Source organism: Aethalodelphis obliquidens, unplaced genomic scaffold (genome assembly GCF_003676395.1).
Source record: "Aethalodelphis obliquidens isolate GAN/ISIS:26980383/991018 unplaced genomic scaffold, ASM367639v1 scaffold56, whole genome shotgun sequence".
Classification (NCBI taxonomy): domain Eukaryota; kingdom Metazoa; phylum Chordata; class Mammalia; order Artiodactyla; family Delphinidae; genus Aethalodelphis; species Aethalodelphis obliquidens.
Genome location: NW_020838000.1, coordinates 7,455,050 through 7,468,201, shown reverse-complemented (window position 1 = coordinate 7,468,201; position 13,152 = coordinate 7,455,050). Strand labels below are relative to the sequence as shown.

At 40.3% G+C, this 13,152-nt stretch overlaps 1 pseudogene; it reads left to right on the top strand.

The window, feature by feature from the left end:
- Positions 1 to 12,044: 12,044 nt before the first annotated feature.
- LOC113609339 (nucleoside diphosphate kinase, mitochondrial pseudogene) lies at positions 12,045 to 12,699 on the top strand (annotated as a pseudogene).
- Positions 12,700 to 13,152: the final 453 nt, after the last annotated feature.

Sequence of the window (13,152 nt, the reverse complement as noted above, 5' to 3'; positions counted from 1 at the left end):
AGAAAAAACACAAAGTAGCTTCTTTCTAGAAGCAGAGGAACTTGGAAAAAATATAGGAGTGGGAGAGGGACAGCCCCCTATACACACACACACACACACACACACACACACACACACACATACACAAAACTAGAAGGAGAACCCTTTGGACTGAGGTTGGAAAGGAGAGAAAGATCTGAAGATGTAAGAAGGCAGGGGGTGCTGTGTGCGTCTCCTTGACAGTAGCCTGAGGAAGCAGCAAGTCTCCAGAGAAGAGTGGTTTGTCTGGACATTGGGATTCTGGAAGCCCTCGGGACATATCTGAAACACAGCATGAAACCCCAGAGAATCACCTTGCAGGAAGGACCTGAATATCAAAAAAAAAAAAAAAAAAAAAAAAGGTTTTTCTTGTCTTCCTGAATCTGTGAATGGCGATTCATATCCCATACTGGGAGTTAGAAGTGATCAGACATGTCTCAGAAACTGATGAGTTAAGCTTCCAGGATTTGCATTAGAGAAATGTAAATCAAAACTACAATGAGGGAGGAGACCTTCAAGATGGAGAAGGAGTAAGACGTGGAGATCACCCTCCTCCCCACAAATACATCAGAAATACATCTACATGTGGAATAACTCTTATAGAACACCTACTGAACGCTGGCAGAAGACCTCAGACTTCCCAAAAGGCAAGAAACTCCCCAAGTACCTGGGTAGGGCAAAAGAAAAAAGAACAAACAGGGACAAAAGAATAGGGAAGGGACCTGCACCTCTGGGAGGGAGCTGTGAAGGAGGAAAGGTTTCCACACACTAGGAAGCCCCTTTGCAGGCGGAGACTGCGGGTGGTGGAGGGGGGGAGCTTCGGAACCACGGAGGAGAGAACAGCAACAGGGGTGTGGAGGGCAAAGCGGAGAGATTCCCGCACAGAGGATCAGGGCCGACCTGTACTCACCAGCCCGAGAGGCTTGTCTGCTCACCCGCCGGGGCGGGCGGGGGCTGGGACCTGAGGCTCTGGCTTTGGAAGTCAGATCCCAGGGAGAGGACTGGGGTTGGCTGCATGAACACAGCCTAAAGGGGGCTAGTGCGCCACGGCTAGCTGGGAGGGAGTCTGGGAAAAGAAAAGGTCTGGACCTGCCTAAAAGGCAAGAGACCATTGTTTCGGGGTGCACGAGGAGAGGGGATTCAGAGCACTGCTTAAACGAGCTCCAGAGATGGGCATGAGCCGCGGCTATGAGTACGGACCCCAAAGACGGGCATGGGATGCTAAGGCTGCTGCTGCAGCCACCAAGAAGCCTGTGTGCAAGCACACATCACTATCCACACCTCCCCTTCCAGGAGCCTGTGCAGCCCGCCACTGCCGGGGTCCCGTGATCCAGGGACAACTTCCCCAGGAGAACATACAGTATGCCTCAGGCTGGTGCAATGTCATGTTGGTCTCTGCTGCCGCAGGCTTGGCCCGCATCCATACCCCTCCCTCCCCACCGGCCTGAGTGAGCCAGAGCCCCTGAATCAGATGCTCCTTTAACCTCGTCCTGTCTGAGGAGGAACTGATGCCCTCAGGTGAACTACAAGCAGAGGATGGTCCAAATCCAAAGCTGAACCGCAGGAGCTGTGCGAACAAAGAAGAGAAAGGGAAGTCTCTCCCAGCAGCCTCAGGAGCAGTGGATTAAATCTCCACAGTCAATTTGATGTACCCTGCATCTGTGGAATACATGAATAGACAACAAATCATCCCAAATTGAGGCAGTGTACTTTGGGAGCAACGATATATATTTTTTTTCCTTTTTATCTTTTTGTGAGTGTGTATGTGTATGCTTCTTTGTGTGATTTTGTCTGTATAGCTTTGCTTTTACCATTTGTCCTAGTGTTCTGTCTGTTTGTTTTTTTTCTGTATAGTTTTTAGTGTTTGTTATCATTGGTGGATTTGTTTTTTCATTTGGTTGCTCTCTTCTTTCTTTCTTTTTTTTTCTTTTTTTACTACTTTTTAATTTTTTATTTTTAATAATTATTTTTTATTTTAATAACTTTACTTCTATTTTTCTTTCTTTTTTTCTCCATTTTCTTCTGAGCTGTGTGTCTGACAGGGTCTCTTGGTGCTCCAGCCGAGTGTCAGGCCTGTGCCTCTGAGGTGGGAGAACCAAGTTCAGGACATTGGTCCACCAGAGACCTCCTGGCTCCAGTTAATATCAAATGGCAACAGCTCTCCCAGAGATCTCTATCTCAACACTAAGACCCACCTCCACTCAACGACCAGCAATCTACAGAGCTGCATACCCTATGCCAAACAACTAACAAGACAGGAACACAATGCCACCCATTAGTAGACAGACTGACTAAAATCATAATAAGGTCACAGACACCCCAAAACACACCACCAGATGCAGTCCTGCCCACCAGAAAGACTAGATCCAGTCTCATCCACCAGAACACAGGAACCAGGAAGCCTACCCAACATACTGAACCAAACTTAGCCACTGGGGACAGACACCCAAAACAATGGGAACTACAAATCTGCAGCCTGCAGATACCCAAGGATACCCAAAACACAGTAAATTAAGTAAAATGAGATGACAAAGAAACACACAGCAGGTGAAGGAGAAAGGTAAAAACACACCAGACCAAACAAATTAAGAGGAAAAAGGCAGCCTACCTGAAAAAGAATTCAGAGTAATGTTAGTAAAGATGATCCAAAATCTTGGAAATAGAATGAAGAAAGTACAAGAAATGTTTTAAAAGGACCTAGAAGAACTAAAGAGCAAACAAACAATGATGAACAACACAATAAATGAAATATAAAATTCTCTACAAGGAATCAATAGTGGAATAACTGAGGCAGAAGAATGGATAAGTGACCTGGAAAATAAAAGAGTGGAAATAACTAACTCAGAGCAGAATAAAGAAGAAAGGATAAAAAGAATTGAGGACAGTCTCAGAGACTTCTGGAACAACATTAAATGCACCAACATTCGAATTATAAGGGTCTCAGAAGAAGAAGAGAAAAAGAAAGGGAATGAGAAAATATTTGAAGAGATTTTAGTAGGAAACTTCCCTAATAAGGTAAAAGGAAATAGTTAATCAAGTCCAGGAAGCACAGAGAGTGCCTTACAGGATAAATCCAAGGAGAAACACACCAAGACACATATTAAACAAAATATCAAAAATTAAATACAAAGAAAAAAATGTTAAAAGCTGCAAGGGGAAAACAAAAAATAACATACAAAGGAATCCCCATACAGTTAACAGCTGATCTTTCAGCAGAAACTCTGCAAGCCAGAAGGGAGTGGCAGGACATATTTAAAGTGATGAAAGGGAAAAACCTATAAGCAAGATTAATCTACCCAGCAAAGATCTCATTCAGATTCGATGGAAAAATTAAAACCTTTACAGACAAGCAAAAGCTAAGAGAATTCAGCACAACAAAACCAGCTTTACAAAAAATGCTAAAGGAACTTCTCTAGGCAGGAAACACAAGAGAAGGAAAAGACCTACAATAACAAACCCAAAACAATTACAAAAATGATAATAGGAATATACATATCAATAATTACCTTAAATGTAAATGGATTAAATGCTCCAACCAAAACACATAGACTGGCTGAATGGATACAAAAACAAGACCCATATATATGCTGTCTACAAGAGACCCACTGCAGACCTAGGGACACATACAGATTGAAAGAGAGGGAATGGAAAAGGATATTCCATGCAAATGGAAATCAAAAGAAAGCTGGAGTGGCAATTCTCATTTCAGACAAAATAGACTTTAAAATAAAGACTATTACAAGAAACGAAGAAGGACACTACATAATGATCAAGGGATCAATCCAAGAAGAAGATATAACAATTGTAAATATTTATGCACCCAACATAGGAGCACCTCAATACATAAGGCAAATGCTAACAACCATAAAAGGGGAAAATGACAGTAACACATTCATAGTAGAGGAGTTTAACACCACACCTTCAGCAATGGACAGATCATCCAAAATGAAAATAAATAAGGAAACACAAGTTAAAAATTATACATTAAACAAGATGGACTTAATTGATATTTATAGGACATTCCATCCAAAATGACAGAATACTCTTTTCAACTGCTCATGGAACATTCTCCAGGATAGATCATATCTTGGGTCACAAATCAGGCCTTGGTAAATTTAAGAAAATTGAAATCGTATCAAATATCTTTTCTGACCACAATGCTATGAGACTAGATGTGAATTACAGGAAAAAAATCTGTAAAAATTACAAAAACATGGATGCTAAGCAATACACTATTTAATAACCAAGAGATCACTGAAGAAATCAAAGAGGAAATCAAAAAATACCCAGAAACAAATGGCAATGAAAACATGACGACCCAAAACCTATGGAATGCAACAAAAGCAGTTCTAAGAGGGAAGTTTATAACAATACAATCCTACCTCAAGAAATAAGAAACATCTCAGATAAACAACCGAACCTTACACCCAAAGCAATTAGAAAAAGAAGAACAAAAAAACCCAGAGTTAGCAGAAGGAAAGAAATCATAAAGATCAGATCAGATCAAAAATAAATGAAAAAGAAATGAAGGAAATGATAGCATGATCAATAAAACTAAAAGCTGGTTCTTTGAGAAGATAAATAAAATTGATAAACCATTAGTCAGACTCATCAAGAAAAAAAGGGAGAAGACTCAAATCAATAGAATTAGAAATGAAAAAGGAGAAGTAACAACTGACACTGCAGAAATACAAAGGAGCATGAGAGATTACTACAAGCAACTATATGCCAATAAAATGCACAACCTGGAAAAAATGGACAAATTCTTAGAAAAACACAACCTTCTGAGACTGAACCAGGAAGAAATAGATAATATAAACAGACCAAACACAAGCACTGAAATTGAGACTGTGATTAAAAATCTTCCAACAAGCAAAAGCCCAGGACCAGGTGGCTTCACAGGCGAATTTTATCAAACATTTAGAGAAGAGCTAACACCTATCCTTCTCAAATGCTTCCAAAATACAGAAGAGAGAGGAACACTCCCAAACCCATTTACGAGGCCACCATAACCCTGATACCAAAGCCAGACAAGGATGTCACAAGAAAGAAAACTACAGGCCAATATCACTGATGAACATAGATGCAAAAATCCTCAACAAAATACTAGCAAATAGAATCCAACAGCATATTAAAAGGATCATACACCATGGTCAAGTGGGGTACACCCCAGGAATGCAAGTGTTCTTCAATATACACAAATCAATCAATGTGATACGCCATATTAACAAATTGAAGGAGAAAAACTATATGATCATCTCAATAGATGCAGAAAAAGCTTTCGACAAAATTCAACACGCATTTATGACAAAAACCCTCCAGAAAGTAGGCATAGAGGGAACTTACCTCAACATGAAAAAGGCCGTATATGACAAACCCACAGCCAATATCGTTCTCAATGGTGAAAATTGAAACCATTTCCACTAAGATCAGAAAGAAGACAAGGTTGCCCATTCTCACCACTATTACTCAACACAGTTTTGGAAGTTTTAGCCACAACAATCAGGGAAGAAAAATAAATAAAAGGAATCCAAATTGGAAAAGAAGTAAAGCTGTCACTGTTTGCAGATGACATGATACTACACATAGTGAATCCTAAAGATGCCACCAGAAATCTGCTAGAGCTAATTAATGAATTTGGTAAAGTAGCAGGATACAAAATTAATGCACAGAAATCTCTTGCATTCCTGTACACTAATGATGAAAAATTTGAAAGAGAAATTAGGGAACACTCCCATTTACCATTGCAACAAAAAGAATAAGATACCTAAGAATAAACCTACCTAAGGAGGCAAAAGACCTGTGTGCAGAAAACTATAAGACACTGATGAAAGAAATTAAAGATAGTACAGATGGAGACATATACCGTGTTCTTGGACTTGAAGAATCAACATTGTGAAAATGACTATACTATCCAAAGCAATCTACAGATTCAATGCAACCCCTATCAAACTACCACTGGCATTTTTCACAGAACTAGAACAAAAAATTTCACAATTTGTATGGAAACACAAAAGACCCTAAATAGCCAAAACAGTCTGGAGAAGGAAAAACGGAGCTGGAGGAATCAGGCTCCCTGACTTCAGACTATACTACAAAGCTACAGTAATCAAAACAGTATTGTACTGGCACAAAAACAGAAATATAGCTCAATGGAACAGGATAGAAAGCCCAGAGAGAAACCCATGCACATATGGAGACTTTGTCTTTGATAAAGGAGGCAAGAATATACAATGGAGAAAAGACACCTTCTTCAATAAGTGGTGCTGGGAAAACTGGACTGCTACATGTAAAAGAATAAAATTAGAACACTTCCTAACACCATATACAAAAATAAACTCAAAATGGATTAAAGACCTAAATATAAGGCCAGACACTATAAAACTCTTAGAGTAAAACATAGGCAGAACCCTCTATGACATAAATCACAGCAAGATCCTTTTTGACCCACCTCCTAGAGAATTGGAAATAAAAACAAAAATAAACAAATGAGATCTAATGAAACTTAAAAGCTTTTGCACAGCAAAGGAAACTATAAACAAGATGAAAACACAACTCTCAGAATAGGAGAAAATAGTAGCAAATGAAGCAACTGACAGAGGATTAATTTCCACAAGATACAAGCAGCTCATGCCACTCAATATCAAAAAAATCAAACAACCCAATCCAAAAATGGGCAGAAGACCTAAACAGACATTTCTCCAAAGAAGATATACAGATTGCCAACAAACACATGAAAGGATGCTTAACATCACTAATCATTAGAGAAATGCACATCAAAACTACAATAAGGTATCAGCTCATACTGGTCAGAATGGTCTTCATCAAAATATCTACAAACAATAAATTCTGGAGAGAGTGTGGAGAAAAGGGAACCCTCTTGCACTGTTGGTGGGAATGTAAATTGATACAGCCACTATGGAGAACTGTATGGAGATTCCTTAAAAAACTAAAAATAGAACTACCATGCGACCCAGCAATCCCACTACTGGGCATATACCCTGAGAAAACCATAATTCAAAAAGAGTCATGTGGGCTTCCCTGGTGGCGCAGTGGTTGAGAGTCTGCCTGCCGATTCAGGGGACATGGGTTCGTGCCCTGGTCTAGGAAGATCCCACATGCCGCAGAGCATGTCTGTGAGACATGGCTGCTGAGCCTGCGTGTCCGGAACCTGTGCTCCACAACTGGAGAGGCCACAACAGTGAGAGGTCCGCATACCGCAAAAAAAAAAAAAAGTCATGTACCACAATGTTCATTGCAGCACTATTTACAATAGCCAGGACATGGAAGCAACCTAAGTGTCCATCAACAAATGAATGGGTAAAGAAGAGGTGGCACATATATACAATGGAATATTACTCAGCCATAAAAAGAAACAAAATTGAGTTATTTGTAGTGAGGTGGATAGACCTAGAGTCTGTCATATAGAGTGTAGTAAGTCAGAAAGAGAAAAAAAAACACCGTATGCTAACACTTATATATGGAATCTAAAAAGAAATAATAATAATGTTCTGAAGGATTAGGGGCAGGAAAGGAATAAAGACGCAGATGTAGAGAATGGACTTAAGGACATGGGGAGGGGGAAGGGTGAGCTGGGATGAAGTGAGAGAGTGGCATGGACATATATACACTACCAAACGTAAAATAGATAGCTGGTGGGAAGCAGCCACATAGCACAGGGAGATCAGCTCTGTACCTTGTGACCACCTAGAGGGGTGGGATAGGGAGGTGGGAGAGAGACACAAGAGGGAGGAGATATGGGGATATATGTATAGCTGATTCACTTTGTTATAAAGCAGAAACTAACACACCATTGTAAAGCAATTATTCTCCAATAAAGATGTTTAAAAAAAAAAGCCTACAGGATTTGGAAGAGATTTTTTTTTTTTTTTTGCCTGATTTGTGAGAGGAGAGTGTTTGCCTGAAAGAGAGAGTAATGGGAAAGTTCATGGGGGAATAGGAAAAGAAAAAAGAGAATGTCTTGGAAGACAGTCCCCTTACTTAACTCCTTAGGTTCATGCAGAGGCTAAAAAGAATGGAAGGGGTGTGTGTGTGTGTGTGTGTGTGTGTGTGTGTGTGTGTGTGTGTGTGTGATTCAGGGGCATGGAAGCACAAGCCACACCAGTGCCCATTTCACAAAGGGCCATGCAGTGTGGGGGGCAGCCCTTTTCCCTTCTATATGAATAAAACAACTTTGTTGTAGGAAAGAAGTGAGAGGCAACACTGCTGAGGGTCCAGGAGGCTCTAGCAGCCGTGACAAGGTGAGACACTTACGTACAAGGCTTCTAGAGCTGTGGACCACACAGTAAGAAGGAAGGACAGGGCAAAAGATCCAGAAAGGACTATATACGTGTTCATATGAAATTTTCCTGAGGATCTCCAGAAACAGTGAATGAGACATTGAGGGGCTGGAGTGTTTAAGTCATGCACATTGAGACAAAATACCAAGGATATTTTCTATTTGCCATAACAGTGACAGGGTAGTACCTTTAGAGTGATAAAGTTTTGAAAAACTCAGGGTCTACAATGAAGTTTTTGGAATCCAGAATAAGCATTTTAAAACAGTTCTATGATCTAATTGGCAATAAAACTAAGCTTCTGTTAGAGGACGGTGCAAATCTAATTCTATGATTCTTGGTAATTGTGAAATTAAGTTTAGTCAGAAAGCTTCATTTCCCTCTATTTCTTAAACCATGATCTAAATAAACACTGCCTTTTAGAATTAATCTCTCTTTCCCACACACACTTATAGAATTGTGATTGTTTCCCTATAGCGGCAATTATCACAATCCGATTTGGGTTAGTCTGTTACGTTTATGGCTGACTCCCCATGAGACTGTGAGCTCCTGAAGGGCAGTGACCTTCCCCTTTCATTATGTGCTTCTCACAACTCCCCTTAGAAAGCTTTGCATGTTATATTCATCTATTCACTGAAAACATATATAGAATATCTGTTTGGGGCCTAACACTGTCCTCCATAAATGGTTCAGTGAATTAAAAACAAAAAACTTCTCATTTGTGGTAATGAAGCTATCAGAAAAGCTAAGATGCTTCTCCAAAAATGTTTTTTACAAGAAAGGAAATTATAAAAAAATCTGTTGGAAACTTCCCTGGTGGTCCAGTGGTTAAGACTCCGTGCTTCCACTGCAAGGGGCACAGGTTTGATCCCTAGTCAGTGAATTAAGATCCCTCATGCCACATGTCCAAAAAAAATCTGTTGGATCACCTTTAAATATTTTATTTAGAACGTTTGCCTCTACATTCAAAAGAGAGGTGGACCTACAATTTTCAATTTTTGTACTAACTTTGGTATTTATATAAGGTTTGTAAAAGACTTGTACCTTATGTTGAAAACATTGCACGTTTTAAAAGATATTTAATAGTTTTTACACCTCTGTATCTGTTTTTTAAGTTTAGTCAAGTTCATTGGTAAGACCATCGGGGTCTAACATGTGAAAATTTTGGAGACCATCACTCCTGTTCTCATAACAAAAAAGCTGAACAAACTAAAAATCAACAACTCTTCTTAGATCCATCAGAGAATTGAGGCAACAGAGCAAACCTCTGCCCCCAAAACTGGAGAGACAGATAAATACAGAGAATCACTGTTTATTGGGAACAGAAGCCACGGGGCCCAGGAACTGGTAGGAACACATAAGTGGTAGTTGACCAATTGCTGGAGACTGAGCCTGGACCTGCTTAGAGATAAAGAAAAGAAAAGAAAAAGATATAAAAAAGGCTCCTGTGGGCCCAGGAGTAGGAGGATCCCCACACTTCTGTGAGTTTTACCCTCTTGAGCCTCACCAGCTTCTCACAGTGAAGATCAGAGAAAAATCCCCTGTTGCTTCTGGCAGAGGAAGGGGAAAAGTAACTATTTTGAAATATGCCCAAAGCATTCTGTTCTCCTTAACAACGTCCTTCTTTCCAGAGAAATGATTTTACCAGACCTTAGCTGATACGCGATGAGGGAAATGTCCAGCTCCATTTCCTTCTAACTTTTCATACGGGAGAACGGAAATGCACAACTCCAGTGCCTTCCTGTCTCACTGAAAGGGAGAAAAGTTAACAAGTAGTTGTAAGGTTCACAGGCCAGGGCACAGACCCACGAAAAGACAGAGACCCGGTAACAGAGTCATAGAACACTTCCCCTTCACACTTACTGCCACATCAGTAGGACTCCTTCATAATAATAGGGGATTATAGCTGAAAGAATTGTAATGCTCAGATTTTACTTAAGAAAGAGACTCTAAGAAAGACCAAGGGCCAGCAAATGATACAAAACAAGGTCAGTAAAGGAAATGTTAACCTCTGACACCTACAGATACAGCAAACAGTAAATGTAGCCTAACTCCTAGCCAGATAAGTATAAAACCTGACAGTAAAGGTCTGTTCACTCTAGTGTTTCTGTTCAATACATCATGTCCAGCTTTCAATAAAAACTATGAGATATGATAAAAGGTTAAAAAGACAAACAACACACACACAAAAAAAAACCCCACAGTCTCAAGAGACAGAGCAAGCACCAGAACTAGACTCAGAAATGACTAGAATTTTAAATAATTATAATTAGGATACTAAGAGCTCTAATGGAAAAGTAAAAAACATACAAGAACAGATGGATAATGTAAGCAGAGAGACAGAAAGAATCAAAACTAAATGCTAGAAATAAAAAAGTCTGTAACAGAAATGGGGAATGCCTTTGATAGCTCATCAGTAGAAACAGCTGAGGAAAGGATCAGTGATATAAGATATGAAGATATGTGAATAGAAATATCCCAAGCTGAAAGCAAAGAGAAAACAGACCAAAGAAAAGGAACAGGTATCTAAGAATTATGGGACAATTATAAGAGTTGTAAGACACATGTAGTAGGAATACCAGAAGGTAAAGAAAGAAAAGAACGTAAGAAATATTTGAAGTGACAATGACTGAGAATATTCCAAAATTAGTGACAGACACCAAACCTCAGATCAAGGGTCAGAGAACACCAAGGAGAGAATGTAATAAAACTACACCTACGCATATTATATTCAAGCTGCAGAAAACTAACAAAAAAGAGAAACTTTTGATTAAAAAAGGCAGAAGAAAAAGCATAAGGATTACATCAGACTTCTCTTCAGAACCATGCAAGTGAGAATGAGGGAAATATTTAAAGGATTGAAAGAAAAAAATAATCATCAACCTAGAGTTCTATATCCAGTGAAATTATCCTTCAAACATGAAGAAAAAATAAAGACTTTCTCAGACAATTGAGGGAATTGGTTGCCAGTAGACTTGCAGAAAATGTTAAGAAGTTCTTCAGAGAGATGGAAAATGATACAGATAAGAAAGTCTACATAAAGGAAGGAAGAGCATTAGAGCCAGAATAAATGAAGGTAAAATAAAGTATTATATTTTCCTTATTCTTAGCTGCTCTAAAAGAGAGCTGTTCAAAGTAATAGTAACAACAATGTATTGGATAATTATCACTTATGAATAAATGCAATGAAGGAAAGAAGAGTTAGAAGGGATGAGAGAGAGAAATTGGACACACTCTGTTAGCAGGTCCCTGCAGTACTTGTGAAGTGACATAGTGTATTCAAAAGTAGGCTTAGGTTAATTGTAAATGAGTATTGCAGAATCTAGAGCAACCACTAAAATAATTTACAAACAAGTATAATTGATACGCTAAGAGAGGAGAGAAAATGGAATCATATGTTGATTTACAATCAGAAAAAGTAGGAAACAATATGAAGATAACAAAGTAACAAAGGATAAGTGTGACAAGTAAAACAGGGTTAAAAATATGGTAGACATCTATCCAACTGTATGAATAATCACTTTAAATGTGAATGGTCTAAATGGTAAAAGACAGAAACTCTCAGAGTAGATCAAAAACTACATGACTGCTCAGTAAGAAACTCACTTTAATTATTAAAAAAAAATAGATTAAAAGTAAAGGGATGAAAGGGGCTCCAGCGGCGGCTGGGGCGAGTTCCCTGCAGTGCTTATCCAGCAGCCAGCACCCAGGCCTCATGGGCAGCCTCTCATGCAATGCACCAGGCTGTGGAGGCTGGTGTGCAGCCTGCCAGTCCTTGGCCACACCTGCTTGTGTGTCCCAGCTCTGACGGGCCCTCCTGGGCCTGGAGCGATTCTGGTCAAAGTGAAGCCAGATGGCCTGCAGCAGTGGCTCCTTGCGATTGTGATCCAGGGCTTTGAGAGCAGGGTCCTCAGGCTGGTGGGGACAAAGACACTGCAGGCACCAGGCAGTGTCTTGGCTGAGGCCTACCACTACCAGGAGGAAGCCCTTTTACCCAGCCCTCATCAGCTACATGAGCTCTGGCCCCTGGTCCCTATGGTCTGGCAAGACCCCCATGTAGTCTATACCACAAGGGCCATGATAGGAAACAGCAACTCTGCTGAGGCTGCCCCTGGCACCATCAGGGAAGACTCCAGGGTGACTTCAGCCTCCACATCAGAAGACAGCAAGAGGGGTTAACACACAAGGACTGGTGGGAAAATGAGGCTCCCAGAAATGATCTGGACTGATTCCTGAGTGTGTGGGAACATCATCCAGGCCAGTGCCTTGTGTAGGGGCCCAGAGGGAGATCCATCTGTGGTTCAGGAGCAGGGAGCTGGTGGACTGGGCAAAGGAAGGCAACCACAGCAACATCTACTCAGCCCAAACCCTCAGGCTGCTGTGACTCCCTAGCATCCACCCAGGACCAACTACCTCTGTTGGAAAGAACTTGAGCTCACACTCATGCTCTGCCCATCTGTCTCAGACCATTTCCCTGCCCACCTTCAACTTCACCCCAGGACAGAGTGGTTAGAGCTACCAACTTTATTTGCCTTTCCGCCTCCTAAGCTAGAAAGAATTTGGACCAAATCCTTTCTCTACCAAAGTGCTGGACAACTTTTTGAGTGTTTCCAAATGTGGGCTTTGCCACTTCTCATTCCCCAAAGGGGGGAATGTTAAAATTCACTGTGCTGTGAAAAAATTTTAAAGTAAAGGGATGAAAGATATACAATCCTAATATGAATCAAAGGAAGCAGAAGTGGCTATATTAATGGCAGATGAACAGACTTCAGAAGCAAGGATAACTTTCAGGGATAAAGAGAGTCATTACATAATGATAAAGGAGTCAATTTGCCAA